The 9945-nt window shown below is 58.0% G+C and overlaps 1 long non-coding RNA gene across 1 annotated transcript; it reads left to right on the forward strand.

Moving 5' to 3' along the window:
• The first annotated feature begins 5555 nt into the window (after positions 1 to 5555).
• On the forward strand, positions 5556 to 9945 carry LOC122226887. The gene is made up of 3 exons (XR_006205807.1): positions 5556 to 5757; positions 6200 to 8111; positions 9502 to 9945. It is a non-coding gene; the product is annotated as an uncharacterized LOC122226887 (long non-coding RNA).

The raw sequence follows: 9945 nt of genomic DNA on the forward strand, positions 1-9945 counted from the left end.
CGTCTGTAATTAGGATTTCGACCTATGAATGGGGGGAGGGGAGTGCACGTTCAGCAAGGAGTAAGTATATCACCTAGACCATGCCTGGTGCGCAGTTGGCATCGCAAAGTGTTGGCTTTCGCTTAGGGAATTCCACGCCCTCCCAGACAAGGTCCACTTGGGTAGTGAGGTGCCCGCCCCTGCCATTTCCCGGCGAGAAGCAAAACTGAAACCCAGGGTGCCCGCCCTCTGCCCGATTCCCGCCCAGCACACGCCCGGGAGCGCCGCAGCCGCTGTTAACCTGAAAACTACAACTGCAGTTATTTTACCAGCCAGAAATGGTTACTTTGGGAAGAGCAGAGAATTGCAACCCAGGACCAGCGAGCTACAGCAAAACCATAGGCAAGTCCAGAAAACCAGCTGCACCCACCGCCCCCCCAGGCAGATCTTTTCTAAGGAAAGGGACTGTTATAAACCAAAAGCCCATTGGAGTAAACTAGGAGCTGGTAGTGGCTTCTTATTGGCTGGGCTGTCTTTGGCTGTGACTGCCTCTCATTGGCTGGGCTGTTGCCAGGGGAGGAGAAAACCTTCCTTCCTCCTGCGGGCAGAGTAAAGTGGTGGCCAGCCACCTGCAAGGTCCCTCTCTTCCTCTGGTGAGAGAAAAACTCTCTCAAGCGCTGCTATATGAGGGAAGCCATTTTAGATTTCTTTCTAAGGCAGCATGAATCTATATTAACTTTATATTTAAACCAAAAGCCCGATTTATGGCCCACCCACCGTGCATATCTTACACACCTGCCTTGTAAATGAGTAGCTTAAAGGAAAACCATCTTGTCCTGCACGTATGGATCGATGCTGCTACTCCTTTGCATTAATTATACTCATGGCATTAATACTCATGATCCTGCCTACGCGCTAATCTATAATCTTTTTGAACTTTAACAAGAATATACCTCTGACATATTGATTTGTGGCTCTTTATGCAAAAGGTATAGAACCCTGTAAAAACTGTTCACTCTCGGAAGCACTTTCTTCCCTGCGAAGTTCGTGTTTCCTGGGCAGCTGTCTTAATCTGGGTTTGAACAAAATCCTCTATTTTCCTCTTATATTAGTGTTCTTTCTGGTCAGCTTGCCTAGTCACCGGCTGGGTCTGCAATTGACAAACAGTGCTGGGCACGAAAGCTCCCCCTGCTGGCCCCCAGACTCCATGCTAAACAAGGTTTCCTTCTACTTCCACACCCATCCCACCTCTTCCCATTTTTACCCCACAGCAGCTCCCTCCTTATTCCTTCCCCCGCCCCCCAGCCTCTGGAACCTGCCTACCACTGCCCTGTTGGGCTCTGCCCAGGAGTCCAGGGTGCTGGGGCCCTCAGACACTGAGCTTGCACAGGATGGCCCATGGTCCAGCAGTTAAGAATATGGTCCTTGAGGGTCACCTGCGTGGATCAGTCAGTTAAACGTCTGACTTCAGCTCAGGTCATGATCTCCCGGTTTGTGGGTTCGAGCCCTGCATCGGGCTCTGTGCCGACAGCTTGGAGCCTGGAGCCTGCTTTAGATTCTGTGTCTCCCTCATTCTCTGCCCCTCCCCTGCTCACACTCTGTCTCTTTCTCAAAAATAAACATTAAAAAAAAAAAAAAAAAAAAAGAATGTGGTCCTTGAACCTGGCTGCATGAGTGCAAATGCAGAGGGCATGCTTACCGGCCTGCTGCCCCTCTACCTCGGTGCTCTCCCATGTGGCCTGAAGACCCTCGGATCCAGGGGGGTCACCCCTAACATTCGTGAGGTCCAGGACATGACTACAGGTGGAGACCCACATGCTAGTCTAAATATTTAAAGCTTACGTCTGTGCCTTTGGAGCCTGACCTTAGCTCCCACCTCCAGTGCCCCCACCCCACCCCTGGCTGTAGGTCACAGGGCCGAGGAGCTGCCCTCTCTCCGGCCCGGACCTGGGAACCTGAGCCATAGCACCATCTGTGGGACCAGGGCAGGACTCCTGGGGTGACTCCGGAGCGAGGGATAATGGAAGGCCTGCACGGCACTCCCTCAGCCACTGCAGAACCTCTAGGACCGCCCCAAACAGCTAGCAAGTGAGCAGACGGTGCTCTGAGAAACAGCCCCGGCCCTTGCTGGGACGCCCTGTGGGTCCGGCCACTGCAGGCTTTGGTCCCACTGTTTGTGCCATCGGGGTCAGTCCAAGAGGCTGGCCAGCTGGTCACCATCTCTCTGCCAAGATACTGGGGTGGCCCTGCCTCAGACTTGGGGAAGCGTGGTCTGGCCTGGAGAGCCCCGGCGACGGCGCCGGCTTTGGGCTAGAAATGAGAGGCCGAACATGAGGGCGGGACGGCCACCCGTGACACGCAGTCAGGATTGCTTTGGTAACACATCCACCTGTATCAAGGCCGCACCCAGAGACCAGGAAGATGCCATCAACATCCTGCGTCGGTTTATCACTTTCTGCAGTGAGGGCGGGGGGCCGCATCTCCAGAAAACGCGGGGCGAACAGAGGCCTCGCATTTGCGGGAGCCGAGGACTCGTTATAGGATTTGGGCCTGTGGGAGTGACTGGACATCAAGAAGTGGTCCTCCACGGGGGCCGGGCGGGTGATACTGGGTCACGTTTGCAGGGGCCAGATATGTCTTTCTGTCTTGTTTTCATCCCAGAGACCCTCCTCGAATGCCGACCTTCTGTGGGACCACCCACGGTGGCTGGGGACCACGACGGCTCAGCAGTGAAGCGGCTGCAGGGGAGAGCAGAGGTCTGTGACGTCACAGCTGCCCTTTGTCGGAATCTGCTTTTGCGGGAGGCCGCCCGGAGGCGGCATCCTCAGTGGGCCCAGAGCAGCCACGGCAGAGCCCTTGAACCAGAGAGCCGCCCTGCAGGCAGCCGTCAGAAATGAAGCGCCCCTTCGTCCCGGCGTGGGCCGCAAAGCTGGTCCCCACCGGCCGTCAGCATGCTTCTCTGCGAAGGCTCGGAGAATTGGTATTTTCAGTCTGCTGTGGGGCTCGCCAGCGGTGCCCGCGGGGGAGAGCAGCACACGACGCCGTGCGGGCAAGGCAAGCGGGCAAGGTCACGTTCCAACAAAACTTTATTTACGAAAAGAGGCAGCAGGCTGCTTTCAGCTGGTTAGCCCGCCCCCGGTGTGCGTGCCCACAGCCAGGGCGGTGGGCATGGGCAGAGACGTGGGCGGCTTCCTCTGTCGCCCGTGCACCGGCCGTTCTCCTTGATCTGTGCGCCGTGGGCTCTGCTGTAGCCCGGACCCCCCTGGGCTCACGAAGAAAAGGCAGGGGCTCTGCATTTGCTCAGGCAGCCCTGGAACAGAAGAAGCCCGTGGGGCTCAGGTGCCCGGGAGCAGTGGCCCCCTGTATGGCAGCACTGTGGGGCACGGAGCCACGGGTCCCAGGGGCATCGAGGGGCCGCCCGCTGGTGCCTGAGGGCGGCAGGTGTCCGGGGCCGGGGGGGGGGGGGCGCAGTTTGCAGGTCCTGGTCTCAGGTGCCAGTGGTCTCTTATGTGCCGCGCTGTCCCTCCTCTCTCCCACCACAGGGAATATTGTAGCCAAGAGCCCACCCAAGTTTCCTTTCCCGATGGGCTGGGTTTGTTGACAGAGTTAGAAGCAGCTCAGTAGGAGTCTTTGATTCATTTAAGGTCCAGTCCGGTTTTCCAAAATTGAAGGTTGAGATAAAAAATTGAGGGAAATTTCAGTGTCAAAGGTGACCTTGGGGGTGGAAATCTACCTTCGGAAGTATTTAAAGGAACAGCTGCTACGTGTGGGTCCGCGGGTTCCAAGCGCCATCACGGGGAAGGATGGGTCACGAAGCAGCGGGAAAGACCAGCGTCCAGCTACAGGAAGGTAAGCTGGTCTGCCGTCCCAGGGAGCCGCCCCGGAGGGGGCAGCAGGGGTTGATGGGATGAACTGGGAGGTGGTGAGGGTTCTGTGACCTCTCTGCTTTGGGGGTCGTGGTCTCACACATATTACAGCTACTCCGACCGGGGGAGGAGCTAATGGCTAAGGGCTTGTGAGACCACGGCAGCTGGGAGTTCAGATCTGAGGGTCTGAGTGACACAGAAGCTCTCGGCAGTGGAACCTTACCGTGTCGTTCGTGGCTTAGGAGGTTAGTCTGGCCATACGGCTGTAAGGTGAGACGGGCAGGCAGGCGGAGCCCGGCGGATGTCCCAAGGTGCCCGAAGCAGCCGGACACGGGTAGAGTGCGGCCCCAGCGCTGCCGGCTTCCAGCTCTGGATTTCAGGCCCAGCACGAGGCGCCTGTGCCCCCATCCCCTGGCGACACCCTGGCGCACTTTGGTCATGTGTGGGGCAGGAGAAAAGGAGGAAGCAGGTGCGGGGAGGTGGGGGCAAATGAGTGGCAGCGGGAATAGGACGACCAGAAAGAGCCAGCAGGGACCTTCCCCCAGGTCCGGTGCCGTGGCCTCGGCAGGTGTTGGGAGCGTCCTCCGTGGCCAGATTTCATGGCCTTTTCCAGTGCCTTTTGTTCCTTGAACACCCGGGCAGCAGCCCACACAGCACACAGGTGGGGGTCCCCGCCTCGCAGCGTCTCCCGGGACGGGCACCTCCCGTCACATGGCCGATTGCGGTGGGCCTCCTTCCAGGGGACCCGACTGCACAGGAATTCAGCCTGCTGGGCAGAAACCGGCAGGTGAGTCCAGGTTTCCAAGGGAAATGAAGACTGAGCCTGAACATAGTCCCCGTCGAGGGCAGGAGGGGCCTCCGCTGGCCCCTGACCGGGCTGCCGAGACTCGGTTGAGCTCGGCAGCTGCTCGAGCCCCGAAGTGGCAGGGTGACCACGGGACTCGGGGAGCAAGTCCCCCCGGGTTTGTTCTGGGAGCAGAGGATCCAGGCAAGGCCTTCTCCGCTTCTGGTCACAAGGCCCACTGAGGGCGGCCACAGGCAGAGCACCACGCATCACAGGCCCGGACGAGTCTGGTTCTGATCAGCCCAACGGGTTCAGCAGAGGGGGCCCTGTGGTTCCTGAGGGGCCAGAGTCATTCCCTGTCACGCGCAGGCTCGAGGCGGGCCTCCGTGTGACGTGGCGACCAGGGAGGAGATCGGAGACCCGTCCCCCTCAGGCCCGTCCGGCTCAGCCGACTGGGGCTCTAGCTGGGCCACCTCAGTGACCCACATGGGTGGTTCCTGGGCACCGTCCAGGGCTGGACACAGCTCCGCGCCCTCTGCGTGGACGAGCCCGCTCACCGCTTCCGTGGGCCGTGGGTTCCAGGTGGACGAAGTCCCCAAAACCCCCACGCGCACCTCATTCAGGGGCAGCCGTCCGCGTAGAGCTGGGAAGGAGGCCCACCATCCCTCCAGGTGGTGTGGACGTTTGTCCCTGGCAGTGACGTGCTCTGACAGCGCTTTGAGGATTGAAGGACAGCTGGACGCCCACGGCCGGGTCCCACAGCAGCTGTCCCCAGCCTGACCACAGGGTGGTGGGGAGCTGAGGCCAGCACGAGGGCCCAAGGCCAACCGTGCTTGTGTCCCCAGGCCCCACCCTGCCGAGTTCCAAACTGACCACGTTCTGTTCCAACTGTCACTGGGGGTGGCCAGGCCATGGCTGAGGTCAGAGGGGGCCGGGGAGGGGGCGAAAGTGCCATTTGACCTCTTAGGTCTTTTCCAAACCAAACACCAGACCTGAGAGCAGGGAAGGGGGTCGGGGGTTCCTGGAAAATCCTTGTCACCTTCATAATCTGCCTGGGGCAGGCCCGGCTAAAGGGTGGCAGGTCTGACCTGTGACCTCTGCTCAGGGTCACCTGGGACACTTGCCCTGGTGAGGTTCGGGCTGTCTCCCTGAAGGAGGCCCGGGGCGGTTGGCTGGAGGAGATCGAGCCCCACCCCGTGCCCTCGGGGTCACTGCTGGGCTCAGGTCCCCGTCGGATGTGCCCATGGGCCCATCTCGTCTGTGGGAACCCCCAAAGTGAGCTCTGGGGAGCCGGGTCCTGAGACGCTGACCGGGGTCAGAGTGGGGCAGGGGGACCCTGGGTGAGGACGGGCTGCCCGTGGAGGAAAACTCACACGCGAGCAGGAGATCCTTGTCGGGACCTGGTTCCCGGGGCCGAGGTGGGGAGGCAGCCGCGTCCACAGGGCCGGCCTCCCGGAGCCGACACGCTCACACCGTGAGTGTTGAAGGAAACCACGACCTGTCGTCACGGTGTTCCCCAAACTGTTTTAACTTAAATTTAGTGAGTTGAACCTATTGGTCTCCTAACTAGAGGGAATCCATCTGTCCGTCCACACCCAAGTTCCTGTTCGGGGCCCTGAGAGCCGGCCGCACCCACACCCCGTCCTCCGGTCCAGGACCCGGGAAGGGACAGGGCGCTCGGAAATTCTCTGCCACGGAAGCTCCGCGTACACATCGCTGTCCCAGGGATGTCAGTCCTGTCCAGCGTCAACCTGAGCGATGGTCCCCCAACCGCAGCAGTGACACCAAACGGGAGGAAATTGCTTTCTGCGAGAGAGCCCAAATATCGCGGTTTCTGGATCAATAGAAGAGACGTGTTGAATAGAGTGACAGGAACGTTCGATTTGCTCCGTCTAGAAATCACATGAGATGGGAGCCATTTACTAATAAGATTCACATGTGTGGAACGAACACATAAAACACTACCCTGAAATTATAATCTTATCAGTTCTCCACTTGAGGTGTTGGGTAATCACTTGATAATAACTATGAAAACAAAAGAGAAAAAATTGCATTTATTTTAGAAGACCAAATCTGGCCGTGTCTGGGTTATTGCATTCGTTAGCAACAACGAAATACTGTAATGACACTTCCCACAGAGACAATAACACTGAAGCACTTGTAAGAATTGTCTAAGCCACCTGAAGCTGTAGAACATCGTCTGAGAATTATAATCTGAGAGGTTCCCACGTGAGCCATGAGTGACCACTTAACAGCAGTAAAACCGAAAGAGAAAATCAAAACTATTTCAGCAAAAAGAAAAGCGTCTTCCTGTAGCCCTGCATCCTCAGAAGCAGGCTCACTGGAGGGTGGGGGCGATTCGGAGGGACTCCCTTCGGGGACCCCTTGGCGTGGGAGCCCCGTGCGCCGATTCCAGAACCTCCTGGAAGCAGCCCGGGAAGATCAGGGAGTGCAAGGTGGTTGCACTATAAGGTGAAGGTTTGGATGAAAACTGGAAAGTGTCCATGAGGGATTCGCATCTCACATCCGCTGTACCTGACCGTGTTGTGGGGACAGACGCTGTGCTGGCCGAAGGGCTCCTTCCCCACCTGCTGCAGTCAGCCAGAAGGCATGTCAACGCCCCCTTCAGCCGGCATTGAAATGGGGGCCAGTAAGTTGGCCCAAGCCCGAAGAGGCTAATATTTCAAAAGAGGATGGGACACCTGGTGGGAGAAAGGGATGGCCACCGGACGGATGTGCCGTCAGAAGCTGGAGTGCGGGAGGACAGGTGCTCCCTGTGCTATAGCTCTGTGTGGAGCACAGACAGACTATGGCAAAGGCCAGTGAGTGCCCCCCCGGGGCGACCACCGGGATACTGGACCAGAAAATACCCAATTCGCGGGCTGTTTGGTTTTGACTGACGTCGCTTATGGCCAAATGACCTGATCCTGAAACCCTAAACACTCGTAGCGCCCTGAGTGATGCCCGAGAAATCCTGCATCAGTGACCAGAAGAGGCCTGGGACAGGGGGACATTTTATTATGTATTTTGCAGGTGCACGTGCCACTATGGGGGTGCAAAGAGGTACTCACGTCTGTGAGCAGGGAGCCCCCCGAGGAGCTGCCAGGTTCCACCGCCGCGTGCACAGTCCCCGACGTGCAGCTCTCGGCTGGCCCACAGAGGGCTGCCTGGCTTGTTGCTGGCTCGTTCCAAGGGGAACGGGCCGCGTCCTAGGCCACCGCTCTGATCAAAGGCGGCACAAGTGAATCCGTCAGGGAACTGAACCGCGTGCCCTCGGCCCCTCTGTTGGGTTTTTACTGATGTACGGGTGGTGGCCGACGGGCTGGCTGTGTGATCGGGTGGACGGGAGATGGAAACCCAGTCTGGGACAGAGATGGCCCCGTGCAAACCCCTGTGCATATTTAAGGGGTGTGTTTGAGCAGGACGTGTTGATTTCACAGGAAGAACTCCCTTCCGGGGTCAGAAGTGACCGGGATTGGCAGGTGAGTGTCTCAGCGCAGCTGCCTGTCAAGGCCACCGCGTCCGAGAGATGGGTTGAAGGGGAGCACGTGGAGCCGGGCCGGGTCTGCCCATGCCCCTTCCGGCACCCTGGAGCCAGGCGTGCCCACACGAGCTGCTCCGTCCGCAGGAAGAGCGGGTCCGCACACAGCTGTGGGGCAGGCTCCCCGGCGGTGGCTCCGGAAGTGGGCCCGCAGCCGACGAGCTGGACCGACGCCCGGTGGCCCCAGGGGGCCCGGTGGGTCCTGACCGAGTGGGCGCCGACTCCGGACAGGGCTTTACTTACCTGGTGCCCTGGGGGCGCAGTGCTCAGAGCGCCGGGGGACAGGAGCAGAGGGCGTCACCCCCACCGGGACCATGGAGTTCACCGCTTCAGGCCAAAGAGCATACTCCTATCTTCCGAGTGGCGGTTTGACAGAGGCCTGGGACGGGCGGCTGAGACCCGGGTGGCGTGCATTGTGCGAGCGCACACCAGGCCCCACAGGCCGGAGGGACGCTCCGGTTCTCTGGCAGATCGGGAGAAGGAGGCAGAGAAGCGCACACGCGTCCTTCCGCAGGGGGTGGACTCTCGTGTCCCTGGAGGCCTGGTGCGCACGCGCTGGCCTGGTTTTCTTGCCCGGAAGTGTGTATCTGACACCGCGTAGCCGCGCCTCCTTCACCAGGGCCGGTGTTGGCGTGCTGGGTCTCCCCCCGTCCTCTTACCCTCCACCTGCCCGTGCGGTTACAGTTGATCTGAGTTTCTTAAAGACCGTGTGGATTAGAGCCAGGTTTTTATAGCCATTCTGCCAAGATCTTTCCATTGTGTGTTTGATCCACTCACATTTTCTGTAGGTGTTGATGTTATAGGGCTTAATCCTGCCGCATAAAAAACTGTATTGTTCGTTCTCTCTGATTTTTGTCTGTCTTTTTTTTCTCCCCACAGAATTTGTTTTTTAGAGTAGTTTTAGATTTATAGAAAGATCGAGAAGTGCAAATACTCCCCATATACTCCGCATCTACGATCTCCTTTGGCTAACGCCTCACCTCAGTACAGTCTGTTTGTTACAACCCACGAACCCATGTCAATTGTGTTCATTCATATAGTTTAGGTTTCTCTGATGTATGTTTCAGTTTGTATGTGTTTCTCTTCATTTTGCTTTAAGTTTGTTTATTGGAGTGAAAGAGAAAAAGCACGAGCAGGGGAAGGGCAGAGAGAGAGAGAGAGAGAGAATCCCAAGCAGGCTCTGAGCTGCCAGGGCAGAGCCTGACACAGAACTTGATCCCATAAACCATGAGATCGTGACCTGAGCTGAAATCCAGGGTCAGATGCTCAACCGACTGAGCCCCCCCGACCCCAGTATGTGGCTTTTGTCTAATGTACTTTCTCCGTTGCAGTGCACCAGGCCAGAGATGACACTGTGTTTGATTGTCACGACTCCTCGGTACTCTTGGCTGGACGGCCTCTCAGACTTCCCTTGTTTTTGATGACCTTGATCATTTTGAGGAGGACTGGCCAGACATTTCGTAGGATGTCCCCCTATTAGAATTTACCTGACGTTTTTCCCTGTTAGATTGTGGGATTATGGGTTTGGGGAGGAAGACCAAGAGGTCAAGGCCATTCTCATCACGCCCTACCGAGCACGCATACTGTTGACGTGACACGTCACAGCTGATGTTGACCTTGGCCACCTGCTTCAGGGGGTGGGTGTCAGGCTTCTCTACCCCAATCTTTTCCGTTTCCATCCTGCCGTCTTCGGAGGGAAGTCGTTATGAGCAACCCACCCTGCGGGAGTGAGGAGATAGGATCCCTCCTGGAGAGCAGAGTATCCAGGTCAAATA

Source organism: Panthera leo, chromosome C1, assembly GCF_018350215.1.
Source record: "Panthera leo isolate Ple1 chromosome C1, P.leo_Ple1_pat1.1, whole genome shotgun sequence".
Lineage (NCBI taxonomy): Eukaryota > Metazoa > Chordata > Mammalia > Carnivora > Felidae > Panthera > Panthera leo.